Here is a 21,049-nt window from a genome sequence, read left to right as displayed (position 1 = left end):
TAATTAGTTAGTTTCATGTACCATGCAGCGTTTGCATGATAAATCATACTCACGTGGAATGAGTCTTTAATATTCACATAGCAAACTAATTTGTAAATACGGCTACATGCTCAACAATTATATGTTTTTTATGAAATCTACAGATGTGAGTTGGCAATTCCTACCCACCACCTTTTACACGTCACAATAATACAAAAATTCTTCTAAGGAATAGGAGGAGTTGTCAAGGAGAAACTTTTTCCATTTGTTTTCAAATTTTATTTTGCTGTATATCAGACTCAGTAGGTTATCAAAAAGTTTAATTGCGGCAGTGTACACCCACTTTTCTGCTAAAGACAACCTTAATGGGGAGTAATAAAAGTCATTTTTCCTTCTGGTATTTTAATTCATGGGCGACTAAATAAACTGTGAAGCAGCAGCTCCTTAAACAGATGTCTACAAGATGAACTTGGGTGAGTACCACATATTATTGTTACAGCACTTTGATCAATGAATGTCTTCTTTCTTAAAGATGATTTACACAAAACATTATTACATATTAAATTATTGAATGAAAATATGCAAAATACGAAAATATGTCAGATTACTGAATTACCTCTCCCCAAGATTTTCAGTGATTCTAAGTGCAAATGTGGCTAAGTTGCTTTAGGAGTTCCAAAATGAGCCCTTTCCAGTTTAAATTCTCATGAATATGGGCACCTAAGAATTTTGAAGTTACTACCCTACTTATTATTTTCCCACTACGTGTTACACTTATCATTGGTGTAGTGGCTCTAGATGTGCAGAGCTGAATATGTTGTCTCTTTTTTAAATTGAGGGTGACATCGTTTTCAGAAAACCAATCAATGATACTTTTAAGAACATTGTTTGCCATTTCTTCTGTTGCTGTGTGTATGTTTAGACTGATAACAGTGCTAGTGTTACCTGCAAAAAGAACTAACTCTGATTGGATATGGAACAGTAGCGAACCTATGATTGAGTCCCCAGTCAGAATAGTGTACATGAACCAAATCGGTTGAATTACTACGTACAACTTCTTGTACTCTTTTGGTTAGATATGACATTGTTTATTGGTTGACTATGCTATCACTCTGATAAAACTTCAGTTTATCTAGTAGAATGTTGTGATTTACTAAGTCAAATACCTTAGATAGGTCGCAGAAAATTCCAATGGGCACTATTTTGCTATTTCATGCTTATAAAATTTGGTGAGTGAACTTGTAAACGGCATTCTCAATAGAACAACTCTTACAAAGAATAAAAAAATAATGCACTAGTGATCGTAACTTTAAGAATATAGTCACACTGGTAGAATGAAAGCTGCAGTGGTGTATCGATAATAATTTTCCGTGTTAATGTTATACAAAATGCATTACACTGGCGGGAAAAACTCAGTTTACCGGTTGAAGTACACTCGACATAACGGGTAGGATCTGCAGTATTTGTACATATTTACCAGTGTGAGTTCGAAATCTGCCTGATAGTGATTCATAATTTATAGAACTTAACCAAGAGTCGAGGAAGAGAAGGGATTTGTTTTCACTAATAGAAGAGAAGCATGACGCGTGAAAAATGTAAAATTTTTCTTTCCCATTTTTCCAGACTTTGGTACGCCTGTCACAAGACTTTCTGTGCAGAATATTGTTCTTTTCACATGTAGTGCAAATTTTCCCGTCGTTTCTTGAAGACTAACAATGAAATAGGTAACAGTCAACCACACATATCGATCACAGGCATTATTATGTACGAACAGGCATGTACTCGGCAATCGTCTTTGTGGGTTTTTTCACGTTTGATGGAAGGCGTTCTTCTAGCGAGCATTTTATTTTAAACATTAACTGCTCTGCAATGGACATGCAACAGGGCGATTCTATTCTTTGTGTGTGTAGCAACAGCCTTAACTCATCCAATACACCAGCGTTTTTCAACCTTTTTGAACACGCGACCCCTTTCCAAGTAAAAATATTCTGGCGACCCCCAGAACAATAATAAAAGTATGTCAACGATTTCAAAGGCAACGTATTTAATTTTCTTTCAATTGATACTATACTGATCGAGAAATAAAGTGCATTGTGAAAAGAGGTCGCAATGCTCTGCGGGCAGAGATATAATTATATTCTTTGCCGCGGTAGGGGCGTGGGGGTGAGAGGGTGTCAGTTGTCTCAGTACACCAGCAAGTACGGACGTGATTATTGTCTTCATGCTTCACTCTGAGCTAGTATGGACAAGTTTCTTAAAAGAGTTGTGCAGCCCTCTACGTATAGTACAAGTGGCGGTGGCGGAAGAGAATCAAAGTCGAAAAAAATAGACTTTATGGCGACAGTTATCTGAAGTGTGGTTTTACTGTCGTGAACAGTAAACATCAATATGTAATTTGCGGCGAAGTATTGTCACGTGAGAGTATGAAAGCATCAAAGCTTTTGTGTCACGTCTCAATCAAACAATCCAAGGAAGCTGATAAACCGTTGGATTTCTTCGAAAGGAAACCGAAAACACTTAACTTCTATGATTCAGGTAATTAAACACTATTGTTATTTGTTGATTTAAAATTGCATGAATGTTTCTGAGTTTTTATTCTTTTTTCTGATTTTAGGTATCCAGTGCCAACGAGTCGCATTTCGAGTCGCTGAAGCAGGGAAGTCGCATACAGAGGCAGCGAATCCCATTTTGCCAGGAACCCTCGATATGGTTCAAATTATGTTAGGTAAGCAAGAGTCAAACAAGCTAAAAAGTATACCACTTCTGATGATACCACTTAACGCAGACTAAACGATATGGACGCTGACATTCAAGAACAGTTAGACGAAAAATTAAAGAAGCGCCCACTTTTTGCTTTGCAGTTTGATGAATCTATTGATGTTTCAGATTGTGCTCAATTTATAGTACTTGTGCGCTTTGATGCAGATGAAAGTATCATGGAAGACATTGTATTTTGCAAAGCACTCCCTGCAAATACTACTGACCCAGTGTTTCTGACATGTTTTTAGAAAGCACTCGCAACTATGAGATTGATTGGACAAAATGTATCGCCATTTGTAGTGACGGTGATAAAGCTATGACTGGCAGTAAAAGTGGCTCGTCGCGAAATTAAAATAATAATGACAAATTTTTCGTGGGCACACTGCTTTCTTCATCGACAATCTCTGGCACCCACGATTTTAACTTCTGATTTAAATGATGTGCTTAAAAAGGTGATCAAAGTTGTAAACTCTATTAAAGGTAAAGTGTTGCAAACTCGACTATTTAGGATCATTTGTGAATACATGGGTTCGCTCCATCAAAATATCTCTTATCACACAGAGGTCAGGTGGCTTCCCAAGAGAAAGTTATTGACACGATTTCTGTAACTAAAAGATGAATTGTTAATGTGCTTACAAGATTCTAAATCTGGATATGCGAATTACTTTTGTGACCCTATTTGGCTATTAAAATTAGCATTTCTCGTGGATCTTTTTAACCACTTAAATATTTTAAACAACAGCCTCCAAGGGAAGAAGAAAACATCAGAACAGCTAAAGATAAACTTAAATGATACCTTGCAAAACTTAGTTTGTGGTCAACGTTTTTACAAAAGATGATGTATGAGTCTTTCCCTTGTATTCAGACGATTGTCGAAGAAATTGCAATGGACCAATCACATTCCTTGCGTGATACTGTGCTAGCATAATTTGGAAGAGAAACTGTTAAGTGACTTTCCAGAGTTGAACTCTGACGCTGGCAACGGTCATAGATGGATACTAAATCCATTTTTAGATACGTCTGTACAACTAGCTGATCTGAGCACTATTACGAAAGAAACACTTATAGATTTAGCAGCTGACGGTATGCTTAAAACGGAATTTAATTCGCAAAAGATTGATATCTTCTGGATGAAGAGAAAAGAAGAGAATCCACAGCAGGCAAAGAAAGCTGTAAAATTATCTCAAGAATAGAACCACGATTTGACAAATTATTAATAAATAAACAGGCACAGCCTTCTCATTGAAACTGTTGAATTTTTATTGTAGTCTAGGACCTACAACCCTTGCTTACTTTCATTTGGCTAAGTGTCACCTCTGGCAGATATCGCTGGCATCGCCCTATGAGTAAGAACTGTTCAAAACAATGAAATCTTATTAAGTGTCAAGTATGCTTTTTAATAATACCAATTAAGGACATTAGTCATCGGGAATCAAATTGCAGTTGTGCCGATAAAACGCTGTGCATTCACGTATAATCGCTGGATCGTACCATTATTGTTACTGACTTTACTCAGGTATGGCTTATGATCCGCGGGAAAGAAATGACAATGAAATAACGCGGAGGAAAATGGAGATTAATGTTTTACATCAAGGTTATTATTATTATTATTATTATTATTATTATTATTACGACGAACAAAGTACATTAGACTGTCCGACGAAGAAAACGCAGCCGACAATGCAGTATTCAGCTGCACTGTTAGCGACACTCCTCCTGTTGCAATTATTGTAACCGATACCTCCGCTCGGTTCTCCTCAGCGGTGTTGTCAAATTCTCTGTGACGGTGTTGCAAGCAAGACTCATGTTATTTCGTGGCCTTGAAATACCTCTATATGAATTCCATTTTGGATACGTCATCGTTAACCAACACGAATTCAGTAAAGCTGCGCATTAACTAATATGTAGGCAGATGTTTCATCCAGCTAGCCGTCTTCTGTGTTATGACTCATTTTGAAGAGAAAACAAATGTCTTTAGACGACTTCTTGTGAAAAAGGATATACATTTTATTAACTGTTTTAATACTGTTTCGGAATGGAATGCTTTATCCTTTTTTTACGTGAATTCCAACAGAAAAATAGGTTTCGCATAACGACTGTTTCGCAATGCAGGTAAGGCTCAGAAGTGAATCATCCTCGTTAAACGACGTCCCACTCTATAGTAAATTTGTAAACAAGAAGATCTTTTTTCGAATTTCTCATAGTTACTTACTGGAGCTTCTTCATTTAGTTATCGATCAGTTCTGGAAAACAGTTATCCAGTTTGCCTTTATTTATCATTAACACGGTGTATTTATTATAAAATAATCTACAATATGCTCAATTCAGAATTAATATCAAACAAGCAATTACGTAACTTTAATAAAAAATAAATACTATTTTCCATAGGTCTATATTTGTGTATTACAGAACCCCTAGTTTTGAGACATATAGCAGGATGGTGCTATCATTTACTTTCAATCAGTTTCAAAAAAAGGCAACATTTCTTTTTAATTAATTGCGAGAGTATGCAGTATGTATATTGACAAATGATGGTACTAGTTTTTTGTAAGACATTTTTCAATTCTTTTATGAATCACTATCAAAAAAACAATGATTCGCTTTCACGGCAGACACCACAATTAACTACACGAAAGAAATGAGAAATTAACCAGGTGACCAGCAACGACGATTTTGTGGAAATCCCAATGAAGCCAGAGATCTAGAAAAATAGAAACAACGTCAACATGCAGTGTATGAATTAAAGTCTGAGTTGAGGTCAGACATCCTAGATCTGCTTGGTAGAAATTGCTGTACTTCATGCCTTGTCTCATTGATGTCAATCCTAGCGACCTATTGTTTGGTTCGAAGCTTGTCACTGAAATGCATTCTAGTAACCGTGGTGCCAGATTTTGCACGTGAGCTGTGTGCGTGTTGTTGCAGCCATTTTGTATCACATTTGAACGTTAACATCTTTTAAATGCGCTTTCGTAAACTGTTCTCGTTCCGTGTGATATTTTTATCACAGCAGATGATTAGCACGTAAACTAAGTTTCAGTAATACGCAAGACGCTGCCACTGCACCGCCGTTCCAGCCCGGAAGTTGATGTGGTCCTTCTCTCTCCCTGCAAACCTCTCAGAAGTAAATACTATCTGTAAAGATTTAGTCCTTTTTTCATTCCGCAGAAATGGGAGGAGATCGATAGACATGGCGTTGCTTCTCACTGCTGGAAGTGTTTGCGTATTTGAACTCTTCAACAGGTTTAAATTAAATTCGTATTCACTATTGTACGTCAGTACCAGATCTGAACGTGAGCGAATTTGCAGGGTGCTTCCAGAAAACCTTGTCACTTACGTCTGACATCTATACCATAGCAGATGATCGTCATGAAACATGTTACTAACCATGCTGCAACTGCTTTCTCCTGCGACTGCGACCCCTTGAGCAAGGCTTTGCGACCCCCCAGGGGTCGCGACCCACAGGTTGATAAACAATGCAATACACCATCGCTTCACCTTTTTTATAGTGGTAATTCTAGTTTCTGACTTTTCTTTCGAAGATAATTGTCAATAAAATGTACCAATACCACTTACAAGTTTTTCTGGTGTATAACTATCTTCCGTTCATTCGCCGCCGGTGGATTTGCAGCGTGTAATACTGAGTGCTTCAGTCGATGCTAATCATATATCTACACTATTTAAATCTTAGTCTAAAAGTTTGACCACAATTTCGCACATGACAAAAAATTCACGTGTTTTCTGTTGAAGGCTTCAGTTGGAATGTAGTGTACAGGGTGTCCACATGAAACCTCCCTAATTTCTAAATGCTTACAGACATGCATCTGTTTACAAGAGTAATAAAAGGCAGATTTCAGACTACCTAACAGATCAAAACGAAAATTTCTGTTCCGACACTGACAATGTTGAGTGTTTATGGAAAAAGTTCAAGGCAATCGTAAAATGCGTTTTAGACAGGTACGTGCCGAGTAAAACTGTGAGGGACGGGAAAAACCCACCATGGTTCAACAAGAAAGTTAGGAAAATACTGCGAAAGCAAAGAGAGCTTCACTGCAAGTTTAAACGCAGCCAAAACGTCTCAGACAAACAGAAGCTAAACGATGTCAAAGTTAGCGTAAGGAGGGCTATGCGTTAAGCGTTCAGTGAATTCGAAAGTAAAATTCTATGTACCGACTTGACAGAAAATCCTAGGAAGTTCTGGTCTTACGTTAAATCAGTAAGCGGCTCGAAACAGCATATCCAGACACTCCGGGATGATGATGGCATTGAAACAGAGGATGACACGCTAAAGCTGAAATACTAAACACCTTTTTCCAAAGCTGTTTCACAGAGGAAGACCGCACTGGAGCTCCTTCTCTAAATCCTCGCACAAACAAAAAAAATGGGTGACATCGAAATAAGTGTCCAAGGAATAGAAAAGCAACTGGAATCACTCAAAAGAGGAAGGTTCACTGGACCTGACGGGATACCAATTCGAGTCTACACAGAGTACGCGAAAGAACTTGCCCCCCTTCTGACAGCCGGGTACCGCAAGTCTCTCGAGAAACGGAAGGTTCCAAATGATTGGAAAAGAGCACAGGTAGTCCCAGTCTTCAAGAAGGGTCGTCGAGCAGATGCGCAAAACTATAGACCTATATCTCTGACGTCGATCTGTTGTAGAATTTTAGAACATGTTTTTTGCTCGCTTATCATGTCGTTTCTGGAAACCCAGAATCTACACTGTAGGAATCAACACGGACTTCGGAAACAGCGATCGTGTGAGATCCAACTCGCTTTATTTGTTCATGAGACCCAGAAAATATTAGATACTGGCTACCAGGTAGATGCTATTTTCCTTTACTTCCGGAAGGCGTTCGATACAGTTCCGCACTGTCGCCTGATAAACAAAGTAAGAGCCTACGGAATATCAGACCAGCTGTGTGGCTGGATTGAAGAGTTTTTAGCAAACAGAACACAGCATGTTGTTCTCAATGGAGAGACGTCTACAGACGTTAAAGTAACCTCTGGCGTACCACAAAAAAATGGTTCAAATGGCTCCGAGCACTATGGGACTCAACTTCTGAGGTCATTAGTCCCCTAGAACTTAGAACTGCTTAAACCTAACTAACCTAAGGACATCACACACATCCATGCCCGAGGCAGGATTCGAACATGCGACCGTAGCGGTCGCGCGGTTCCAGACTGTAGCGCCAGAACCGCTCGGCCACCAGGCGTACCACAGGGGAGTGTTATGGGATCATTGCTTTTCATAATATATATAAATGACCTAGTAGATAGTGTCGGAAGTTCCATGCGGCTTTTCGCGGATGATGCTGTGGTATACAGAGAAGATGCAGCATTAGGAAATTGTAGCGAAATGCAGGAAGATCTGCAGCGGATAGGCACTTGGTGCAGGGAGTGGCAACTGACTCTTCACGTAGACAAATGAAATGTATTGCGAATACATAGAAAGAAGGCTCCTTTAGTGTTTGATTATATGATAGCGGAGCAAACACTGGTACCAGTTACTTCTGTAAAATATCTGAGAGTATGCGTGCGGAACGATTTGAAGTGAAATGATCATCGGCCGGCCGGAGTGGCTTTGCGGTTCTAGGCGCTACAGTCTGGAGCCGAGCGACCGCTACGGTCGCAGGTTCGAATCCTGCCTCGGGCATGGATGTGTGTGATGTCCATAGGTTGGTTAGGTTTAATTAGTTCTAAGTTCTAGGCGACTGATGACCTCAGAAATTAAGTCGCGTAGTACTCAGAGCCATTTGAACCATCTGAAATGATCATATAAAATTAATTGTTGGTAAGGCGGGTACCAGGTTGAGATTCATTGGGAGAGTCCTTACAAAATGTAGTCCATCAACAAAGGAGGTGGCTTACAAGACACTCTTTCGACCTATACTTGAGTATTGCTCATCAGTGTGGGATCCGTACCAGATCGGTTTGACGGAGGAGATGGAGAAGATCCAAAGAAGAGCGGCGCGTCTCGTCACAGGGTTATTTGGTAAGCGTGATAGCGTTACGGAGATGTTTAGCAAACTCAAGTGGCAGACTCTGCAAGAGAGGCGCTCTGCATCGCGGTGTAGCTTGCTGTCCAGGTTTCGAGAGGGTGCGTTTCTGGATGAGGTATCAAATATATTGCTTCCCCCTACTTATACCTCCCGAGGAGATCACGAATGTAAAATTAGAGAGATTCGAGCGAACACGGAGGCTTTCCGGCAGTCGTTCTTCCCGCGAACCATACCCGACTGGAGCAGGAAAGGGAGGTAATGACAGTGGCACGTAAAGTGCCCTCCGCCACACATCTTTGGGTGGCTTGCGGAGTATAAATGTAGATGTAGATGTAGCTGTAGACATATATACTTCCAATTTTCAGCATTGCTTAGAGTGACTTCTGTACATAATGTCAATACATTCATTTCGTAACACATAAGGTGATTAGACCCTACTGTATTTAAGCCCCATGTGCACAAGAGCATGTATCCAGAGACGGCGTACATAATGTCTTTCATGTAACTCCTCACGAAGAAATCCAGAGGCGTTATGAACGGAGATCAAGGTGGGTTTTTTGGGTCATCACGTGCTATCCGTCACTATACGAGTAGAGACATTCGATCCAGGAAGTGATGAACATGTAAACATGATGAACATGTAAATGTCTGAAGATGGCCTTGTAAGCCGAAAACCGGTTATTAACATGTAAACTCCTGTTGGATGGTACATCATCCTGCTCGAAGTTCACCTTTGGTAAAAGGCGAATAGGCTGGGGGACAATAAACTGCTCAAGAATGTCCAGGTAAATAGTTACGGTTACTGTTTGCACGAGGAGGAAATATGTTGGTACTACACTGTTTTTCATCTTCGCGATCCACACATTCGCCTTTTCGCTGTCTCAGACGTGTTACCGAAAACTGGACGATTTCTAGATGCGAACCTTGCGCCAATGACCTTCACACATGGTGGAGGGTTGCTTCGTCATAAAAACGATAGTTGGATAGTTGAGGTTTTGCCCAATCCGATTCGACATCTCAATAGCAAACTTGCGGCGAAGCCCCAAGTCGTTTCGGTCCAGTGCTTGTACAATTTGAACTTTGTGGACTTACAAGAGAAGTTGTTTGTACAGCATCTAGTGAACTATTGAACGAAGGATATTTATCTCTCGTGAAGTCAGAGGACTGACTTTGACCGATCTCTTTGGAAAGTCCCCCAGATCTCCTCGAAATTTCATTAGATGCGCCTTTTCTGCCAGAATCTGACTAAGCTTACACTCACAATAGCCAATACTCTGCCATCCAAGCCTTAATCAAGGGCTGCTAGCGCTCTTTGAAATTCATGTCGAAAATTTCTTTGGGCAGCTATCAGTGATTTCATTTCTTCATACCACACACCGCACTCCGCTCCCTTCTGAGATTTAGTCATTTCTGGGAATTATTTAGCACTTGAAACAAAACAACAAGAATCGGCTGGATAAAAATATACTCTGTCCTATTGAGCTGTTTAGGCAACGGCCTTGCCGCAGTGGATACACCGGTTCCCATGAGATCACCGAAGTTAAGCGCTGTCGGGCGTGGTCGGCACTTGGATGGGCGACCATACGGGCCGCCATGCGCTGTTGCCATTTTTCGGGGTGCACTCAGCCGCGTGATGCCAACTGAGGAGCTACTCGACCGAATGGTAGCGGCTTCGGTCAAGAATACCATCGTAACGACCGGGAGAACAGTGTGCTGACCCCAGACCCCTCCTATTCGCATCCTCCATTGAGGATGACACGGCGGTCGGATGGTCCCGGTAGGCCACTCGTGGCCTGAAGACGGAGTGCTTTTGAGTTGTTTAATGATGCCGCAAATAGTTTTTTTATATATATAACTGCGTTTGGAAATCGTGTAAGTTTCATGTGACATCCAGTACATATCCAAAGCAAAAGGCAAAACATTCACAGGGTTTCCACTATCTACAGGGCGAGATGGATCGTACAGATATATTTAGGCTAAAACGGCGTGATCCCAACCAGTTACCAAAAAATAAATTTACATTTACCTGAAGGAACCAAAACAAATGAATAAATAAACAAAAGAAACGAGTAATAGCTTCTGTTTTTAATAGAGTCTAGATTCGAGATTTCTCTTCAAACAGGGCTGCGCCGATAATACAATTTCCTCTGCTCTCGAATCATGTGCACCACACGCCCCAACAATAGCTGACGATGTCCAGGAGTATCCATCTTTTAATCGCAGTCGCCAAGACAGAAAACACAGCTTCCATGTGATTTTTTAGATAACTTTCAGTGTGTATCGGCAGATGAAACGTGGCTTGTGTTTTTCGAGCGGCGTTACCTGTTAGTAGCAAAAAAATTCGGCAGATTTCGATATGACAAGTCAGACCATTCCTTTGTGAGAGACGTCGTCCGGGGGGACTTCCTTCAGCGTGAGTGGTCTCAGCGTTTCGAGAACCGGTCTGCAGCTTACAGAGCCACGGTGCCCTGTTCTGCTCGCACTTTGCATGCTAACGCAGCGCCTCTAATCCGTTTAGCAGCTCTCACGGCGGCGGACAGGGTACTGGCGCCAATGATCTCGCTAAGGCTATTATCGAGGATAAGCCGTGAACTTAGACGAGCAGGTACACCGCCGCTCGCTGTATCGCATGCTCGCCAGCATCTCACCAGCGCCGTGAGTTGCTTTACGATGCCAGCTGCACTCGGATCTCAGTCGTACTAAGGAGGTGTACTTAAATCTTGAAATCCTTCGCTTTTATTAGTAGGCTTAGGCCTTATCTTAAATTTCTGATTCCCAAATTCCTATCCTCCGAAATGAACACTGCCGTCCAGGTACTAGAGCATCCTAACTAATACCCTGGAAACATTCAGCAATCATCAAGCCTTACAATACAGCTTTCCATTCAGCTCAGTTGTGTAAATTCTCTGCTGTAACCCTTGTGCTTTCTTTTGCCCTCTCGAAAGCTATATCCAAAAACAACTGCACCACTCCTCTCCAACGCATTTCCCTAAAATCATCTCCTCACCTATATGAAGCCCGTTTTCTAGAAGAACTTGTGCTAATGGATAACTGCTATACTAGTTGTACGTAGCTATATAATTGTGAGTGTTCTTTAGTCGTTCAGTTAATTCTTCACAATTTCCGTAGACAGGTTAGCTGCAAGATATCATCCAAGATTATGTCTGCCACAGTATATATTAAAATTACAAGTGTAAAATGTTTTGCAATCTCACAATGTGTACAAATCGTGCTTGGTAGGCTTATTGATCACTGCACAAAACAATAACATATGCCAAATGGGACGAGAATTTTATCTCTGATTGTGAACTCCTGTGGAATGTAGTTTTCTGCAGTAGTTCAGAAATGCGGAATGGAGGTATCGGATTGCAGAAGGTTAGTCAACTGCAAGTTGTTCTTTCCTCGTTGAAGTATCGTCAAACCTCAGGAATAGAAAGCGTGTAACCTTCCCGTATAAATAAAAAAGTATAAAATAATGATGTGTAACGGAAAATAAAAATAATTAAATTTGGATAATTAAATTCTGACATATGAAAACTGATAAATCTTAACTCACGAAAAACTGATGAATTTCGACGTAAGCAGCGCTACGCTATGGCCCTGTGAAATCAATCTGAATCTGTCCGTGAGAAATAAACTGAAAAATTCTTAGCTCGTGATGGTGTTGCCGGATAAAGCTGTCTATGTATCTGCTCGTAAATGGCACAGCTTAATGCAATGCTGGCCTATCTGCTAATATTGGATAACATTTGTCTGAGATCTGAATTACGAGAAAACTGACTTTACTTAGTGACACAGCTGCACAGCTGGTCGTCTGATTACTAAAGAGCACATGACTGTGATCTGACAAAAAATTTGGAATATTTTAATATGGATAAATGACTGGATCAGCACTGGCAATGACTTAAGGGGAAATTATACTTTTATAGTTGACTGGTAATAACAGTTGTATTAAGAAAATTTTTTACGTTATTGATAAAGATCTACAACCCATTACACGGAAAAATTTAATATATTACAAATCTGGGTCAACTGGTGCTGACGAATCACAAAAGAGAAGATTGAAACAAATTCATATTAACATCTCAGACAAGTGACTTAACTACGCGCATGCCAATAAAAATAATAAAATTTACCTTACAATAGATGGTTGACTTACACTGTTGAGTTTTCATTGTACTAACAATTATTCATTTGCTCATCATCATCTCATTCCATGGTATCATTTAGCTCTGCGGCTGATCACAATTATTATTCAGTTCCATGTAATAAAATTTTACAATTTGTTCTGCACTGTGACTTTAACAACTACTAACTGAAAACTGCCCTGTATCAGCGACAAACTGCAACTACTCTGTAGCAGCGAGCGACTGCAACTGCCGCAGAGACTGCTCTGACCTGCGATTCTATTGCAGCTCTCTTTTAACAGGGGAAAAGATATTTTATGTCTCAGACAGCGCCTGTGAATTGTAGTTCTAGCAAGTGAGCGATACATCGAGATTACATTTGCTCCAGTAGGGTGGTGAACCCCTTACAAGCGCTTGTAGCTAAATGCTGCCGTTAGAATAATCATTCCTGTTTCATTTTATGCCCTCAGCTCTAATACATTTGTACGTCTTCCTTTTTGTACAGCAATGAGAAACAGTGCACGTAAAAGTGCCATTATTTCAGAAACAGGATTATTTCAGCGATCTCTATTTCTTGCCTAATTTACACATGATCTCTTGTTATCTACGTATCTATTCGTGTTTCTAAGGACAGAATCAATTACATGAGCATCAAAACATTTCAGAATACTTTCATTTCAGTTTTTGTATCTCTAGCATTACTTTTCGGCCCAGGTAAAACCTTGATTATATTCTCACGGTTTGTTTTTCCTGGCGCCGCTAACAAATTATTATCTGTGAACTTTCTTTGTTCTTACCAATATAAAAATGCCAGTCGTCAGTTGGTATTTCTTTCACTTTATTCCTATCATCGCACGGTCATTCAAATTACATAGTGATCTGCAGCCTCGACTGTTTCTGGTTCATCATCGCTGTCAAAGAAATCAGCATAATCATTCCGTTAGATGATTCCAGAAGAAGGAGCTTAATTTCTTCTGGTGTCAGTCTGTTTCTTTGAGCAAACCTGGAAGAAAATAGGAAGATTGTAACACAAAATAAATTTTAATAACCATAATCTTTCATCCGAAGTGTTATTGTACACTTCTGATCTTTCAGTAGTGTTTGCCCTGCACTTCCTTACTTTACAGAGTGCGTGCTATAGTAGCTGTCAAGTTCATAGATCAGTCGCAGTTGTTACGATGGATTTGATAATGCGCCAATAGCGAAATCTGGTGCCTGACTAAACCATCGAAGCATATGTAGCGCCCTCGTTGTGTGCCTGGCGTTCTAAATTATTTACAAAAATTTAAATTGGCGGTACAGTATACCGCAACGCGCCCCTCACAGGGTTACAGTACTTAACTAACTGAAATGTCCACACGAGTGCAACGACAAGAACTAAATACAAAGCAGATAAAAGGGTAGTCATCTCCAAAAAAAGAGAAACCACAAAAATCAGAAGCAATATTTCTGGCATACTGTGATATCGGACTGAGGAAGTGACTAAATAAGTGTGTTTATTGGTTTCAGGCAAATTGACTAAACATGTAAATTATCATGTGTGGTCGAATAATTTCCTCGCGTGGACAAGCGACGGCTGCAGTGGCTAGCTTATGTAGATGGTAGTCGTATTTGGGAAATCTGGTGGTTTAAAGTGTCTATAGTCCGCAAAAGATATGTAAGAAAATAAGGCTCTTTCTCAGAGGCAAACAGAGTTGATTCTCTGGCTATCATTCGTAGCAAGAGTGTTGAACGCCATCACAGAAGTGATCTTCTGTCATTTCCAATGTGCAATAGTGGTTCCATAGCAAACCTCTAACATTTTTCCATGAAGGCATTGACCGCGTTGTCTCAAAATGGAATAAAAGTATGAAGAGTTATGTCGGATACTTTTGAAATAATAAACAGCATAGTTATTTTTTCCCATCTGTCTCGTTTTGATTTGACTGCACCTTATAGATAATTACTTACATGCGTAATAAGTTGAGTTGAAATTTCTCCATGTATTTCAGAGTTAAGGTTACAAGTAACAATCATTCTTCCCATACCTCCAATCCAATCCCTAAACGCGCTAGAGGTGTTCTAGACACACAGCATTGTGTTCCAGACAGTAAGCTACAAATTTGAGTGAAATGGTTCCAAACGTACCAGAGTTATTATTTACGTGACTCTCCTTCCTACGTCACCCTAGAAGGTCACCAATCAGCCCACGAACACCGAAAACTATGAGTGGCACGTTAATATAGTTAGCTTTCATACCTTTCCTTCAGATTCGCACCACACCTCACCACTCTCCTAATATTATTCCAGATAATTACTTCTAACTTCTGTATCTGCCAAGGCTGGTTGAAATTGCTACAGACATTCCAGAGGCATGCTGAAACGCAGACACTGTTTCTCTCGTATTATACCTCATCCAACCCCCCCCCCCCCCCTCACTCACCCGCAATTTTTATTTACACAGATTTACTTTTTTGTTACTTTTGAATCAGTTGGTAATAAACAGTTGATTCGTCTGTTAAAGTGATATTAATATTCATCTTTCAAGGAAAGTAAATGAAATTACATAACATCATACCGCCCAGAATATTAGCGCTTGCTGAATATGCAATATCAGCAGTGCAGGCGCGTACTTCGACAACAGTAATAACGTTGATCAATACGTACTACACTGTTGTATGCTACTCTTCCCTTAACTCAGAAATTTATGGCGATATAAAGATGCTAAGCGGCCTCTTATCGCTCATCGCTCGGTTGTCGCATACAGCGTGTACGGAAATAAGCTGTTGTGCGTTCATGCGAGACAGAACAGGTACCGTGCCGAGTTAGCGTTATTGGAAAGTGCACTTAGTGCCTGCTGACATTGTTTGCGCGGCCCACCACCGAGCTGCTCAGATACGAGCACTGAATAGTACCTCGCTCGCTCACAACTGTTTAGGTCGCATTGTGCAGTACTCAATGCCCTGTGGCAATTAGTGTCCGCTTCGAGACATCTTCTCGTCCTAGTCCCTCTCCTTTTATTAGATCGTTGTCCTCAGTCACTTTGTATCCTCCCCGCATAATTTTGAAAGGACAGACAACAATTAAATGTAAATGGGCATCGTGCTAAAAGTTAGTTCTCCACAAGATTACTGAATAATAATGACCCAAATGTTGTTGAGCTCCCACAAAACAACGTTAAATTGAAATAAAAGCGACTGTACCTTCGCTACAAAAATATTGAAAAATAATGGCCCAATGTGAACTCGACACAACAATTGAGAAATGAAATTTAATCATTAAACCCACAATAATAGGGCAGCATCGCTGACCTTAGGCCCTGTGCAATAATTAATCTGATAAATTGATTCTGGGAGGAAAAGCATAGGAAATATTATTTCAATTGGAATGATTCTTTTCTTAAAAACGATTGCTTTGAAAACAAAATTATTATTGGGGCATTTCTTGAACAAATTAATTACAGTTAACATACATTACATTATCAGATGTGCGCAATGCTGCTTCATTACCTTATTTAACATTATACCTCGTCCCAAACCTTGACCAGAGACCCATGTCGACGTCCGCCGAATCCTCACACACAACTTCCGACTGAGTACAACTCGCAACTGAACTCTCGCGCAGTCAAGTGCAGACTAGACACGATAAATAACTCTCTGGTCAGAGATTCTGTCATGCCTCGCCATCGCTGGTACTGAATACATACGCGTTTGATAACCCTCCACTGGGGGGGCAAAAATTTGGCAGCGATGGTGAGTCATTTGGACTTGCCATGAGCAACAAATTTTTTCTTAACTAATTAACTTTACAATCACAGAATATTCAGATGTAGAACATGAAGTAAATGTGATGCACATGCACCGAGTACAAAACATATTAGACAATAACAAAATGTATATACAATGAGTACAAAACATATTAACAAATGACATAAGTGCACACGCATTGAAAAACTCTTTAGCATTTTCACAACAAATAAACGTAATGGCAAAAAAAATCATGTTGACAAGTGACATAAGTGCACATGTACTATAGTTCAGAACATATCAGCAAATCACAAAATGAATATACGATAAGTAGAAATTATGTTAGAAAAATGACAAAAGTGCACATGCACTGAAATTCAGAATATATCAGCAAATCACAAAATGTACATACAATAAGTAGAAATCATGTTAGAAAAATGACAAAAGTGCACACGCACTGAAATTCAGAATATATCAGCAAATCGAAAAAAATGTATAGGCCATGAATACAAATGATGTTGGCAAAAAAAATGATTTTCACTATGTTACAAGAATTAGGATAGGAAAGGGAAGGACTGCATCATGGTTGTAGCACTGTAGGTTGCACGCAGCTGCACTGAAAGTCCATATCTTTCCACAGAAGTACAACACCAAGTGAGAAATCTGAAGTTCTTTTCCCAGAAGTGTTTATCAGCGTAGCCAAGATACTGAAATGTCGTAGTAATATTCCATGTTATCATTTTGGCAGTACATCAGGTACACCAAACATTGGGACCATAATAACGTCTCCATCGCTCACGGTGGTGGACAGCATGTCGTGTCAACACCACGCTCTTACAAGGCACACCAACGTAGAATTAGTGCAAAAACCAAATATAGTGCTCCATGATCAAGAGGATATACAGGACAAATGGATTTTGCAGTAATTCAGGGTAGTTAGGTCAGAAGGTGAAGGACATTAGGTCACATACTAGTCTTCATTGGGAATTACATTAGTTTGCGGCATTCATAGCCCAGTCATTGAACATTTCTGTGCCATGTATGTAGTATTACAGAAAAATGTTCATTAATTGTTTTACAGAGCACATTAGCACTCATTCTCTAATTACAAATCATCAGAAGTCATTACTTAAAACAGGAGGTAGTCAATAACATAGTATTACAGAATAATGTTGATAATTAATCATTGGTCATCCCAATACAGTAATCAGTGGCATTCATTTCCCAGTTACAAGGCATTATTAATTAATCATTGGTCATCTCAATACAGTAATCAGTAGCATTCATTTCCCAGTTACAAAGCATTATTAATTAATCATTGGTCATCCCAATACAGTAATCAGTAGCATTCATTTCCCAGTTACAAAGCATTATTAATTAATCATTGGTCATCCCAATACAGTAATCAGTAGCATTCATTTCCCAGTAACAAAGCATTATTAATTAATCATTGGTCATCTCAATACAGTAATCAGTAGCATTCATTTCCCAGCCACAAAGCATTATTAATTAATCATTGGTCATCTCAATACAGTAATCAGTAGCATTCATTTCCCAGTTACAAAGCATTATTAATTAATCATTGGTCATCTCAATGCAGTAATCAGTAGCATTCATTTCCCAGTTACAAAGCATTATTAATTAATCATTGGTCATCTCAATACAGTAATTAGTAGCATTAGCATTCATTTGTCAGTTACAAAGTATTATTAATCAATCATTGGTCATCTCAATACAGTAATCAGTAGCATTCATTATTCAAGTGACATACTATTCAGAGCTAATCAGTATTACTCAGAACTCTCTTAAACTGGTATCATTATTTGGGACTGGTAATACATTTTTTTTGTTAGCAATGCATTGCTTTGGGTAATTATAGGGGAAAGCAAGAAGAAAAAAAAATGCTTCTGGGTTGTTCCTGTAAATGAAAATGTGTAATGTCATGAGTCAGCTATAGCAAGGTTATGAAACAAATAGAGTATATGTAATCACATTCATAAATGACATAGATTTAATGAACAACTGCGTATAGCACATTAATTTCAAAATAAATTTCTCCTGCAAAAATATATAAAAAAATGGATTATTAAGCTGAAAGAAGAAACGCATTTTATGCTTAAAAGTAGTGAACTTCGAATTAACAGGTAGTGAAATGTGTATAAAGATGTGTTCCATAGCTGTCCTTTCCAAAACCTTCAGTCATTATACTATGCAATAAAATACCTGCTGTCAAAGCGAACTGCAACAAATACTTAAACAACTACATAGCATGAATACATAACTTCCACATTATCCTCATCTGTAAAGAAAAAACTTCATTATCCATCACTTCATTATCTATATTATCATAACTCCATTATTATCATCACCTGTAAAGAAAAACTTCATTATCCATAGTAGCATATTCTTCATCATTATTCATCAGCATTCATTATCATCTGCAAAAAATCACTTCATTACTCATTACACAACTATTCCTTATCTCTAGCATATTTCATCACTAAAACTAAGATGTGTAGTTCTGTCTGACAGCCTGCATCAATCGCCTTGTATTCTGAACGAAAAAATTAGTTAAGACTGCTATTCTACGATGTGTATAGTATATTCTTGTTAATGCTTGTTAATCCTGATCCATTTACTCTTCCTCACGAGGTTTGCATCTTCTTTCGATCATTCCGAAGCTGAAATTCCTATTTTTGTTTAATTTATTTCTTTCACGCATCATTTCTTTCTGAAATTGATGAACAAAGATTAATTTCTTGCATTTACATCATATACTCACTAAATAATGACTGGTTTATGGTAACATAATTAAGCATACAGCTTAACATGACAGAAAACGTAATACGTGAAAAACTTATATAGTGTTCAGAGGCAAAAATGTACTCAGTGTAACACAATGTAACAGTAAAGTAGTCACGATGTTGAGATATCATAAGGCAAAATGTCAAAGTCAACTGGCGTTTGCTATATCTTAACTGTTTCATAGTGCATACAAACAAAACATGAAACAATCGTATATACCTAAGAAAGACAAAAAATGTGATGTTCGTTGTGTTCAGCTTGTATGTTCTGTAGTTAATAGAGGCGAGAATTAAAGACTTTAATGGAGAGAAAATTTAATAAAATTAATATGTCACTAGATAGCATTGCATAATTATTCATAAGATACGTAAGTTTCTCTGGAAAAAAATGTGCACAGTCTGATATGTAACGACAAGAAGAGCGACCTGCTAACCTTACCTTGCTGGGCATATGCCAAGAAAAAATACGATAATCATCAATAAGTAGTCACATAAATATAATTGCATAAGTGGTCATAAAATGTGTAAATTCATCTGGAAAAATATGCACGGTCTGATGTGTAACGACAAGAAAAGCGACCTTCTAACCTTACCTTACCGGGCACTTGCCAAGAAAAAATACGAAAATCATCAGTAATTAGTCATGTGAATATAATTGCATAAGTGATCATAGAACTAGCAAAATGGCATTATAGCATGTTAAATCATAAAGTGTCTCATTCAATAAAAGGTTTGATGTTTGACCAATGGTGGCTGCCTTTGGATTTTCTGGTTCTCAAAGTTTCGACGTGTACAACATTGGGGTGAGGAATGCTGCGAATCCGATATGGACCTGCGTATAGAAGTTCAAATTTACTGCACCTACCTTTTCCTTTGTTGGATAAATAGTGTGTACGTACTAATATTTTCTGTCCAATGTGAAAGTCACGGCGTGTACAAACCTGTTTTTGCTGTCTTCTCCGGCGCTCTGCGGCACGTTTGATGTTGTTCAGCGCAATGTCGATTATTTCGTGGTGTCGTAATCGACGAGATGTAGGAAAGTTTACTAATTCTGTAATTTTGTTAGGTGGTTCTACATTTTTCAGTATAACAGACGGAGATAGCATAGTGGATTCACTTGGAATGGAATTAATTACATCTTGGAATGAGAATATGGGTGTGTCCCAATCAATATGTCTTTTGTGGAAGTATATTCTACACAGTTTACCAATTTCTTTCATTAATCGTTCACAAGGGTTCGAAGAAGCATGGTACCTGGATATATAGATCGAAGAAATGTTTCTAGCTCGTAACATACGTGTCCATGTAGCAGATCGATATTGTGATCCATTGTCGGAAATTACTTTCATCACATGCCCTACATGAAATAGAAAATGTTTAACAAATGCTTTCGAAACAGTTTTAGCAGTAGCTTTGCGTAGCGGAGTGAAAGTAACAAATTTTGAAGTGAGTTCAAGAGCGACAAAGATGTAGCAAAAACCTCTATTAGTTCTCGGAATTGGACCAAAAGTGTCTACAGCGGCCATATGTCTCAATTTAACAGATACAATGGGATATAATGGAGGAATATGTGAAGTCGTATCTGACTTAGCTTTCTGGCAGGTTTTACATGACGCTAAAACTCGTCGAATACGTTTCTCCATGTTCGTAAAATAACA

General features: G+C 38.9%; 1 pseudogene; it reads left to right on the top strand.

Annotated features, from left to right (window-relative positions):
- The first annotated feature begins 10,224 nt into the window (after positions 1 to 10,224).
- Positions 10,225 to 10,342, top strand: LOC124557514 (annotated as a pseudogene).
- Positions 10,343 to 21,049: the final 10,707 nt, after the last annotated feature.

This window comes from Schistocerca americana, chromosome 1 (genome assembly GCF_021461395.2).
Source record: "Schistocerca americana isolate TAMUIC-IGC-003095 chromosome 1, iqSchAmer2.1, whole genome shotgun sequence".
In the NCBI taxonomy this organism is placed as follows: domain Eukaryota; kingdom Metazoa; phylum Arthropoda; class Insecta; order Orthoptera; family Acrididae; genus Schistocerca; species Schistocerca americana.
Note: the sequence above shows the minus strand (reverse complement) of the source record. Positions and strands in the feature narration are given on the sequence as shown.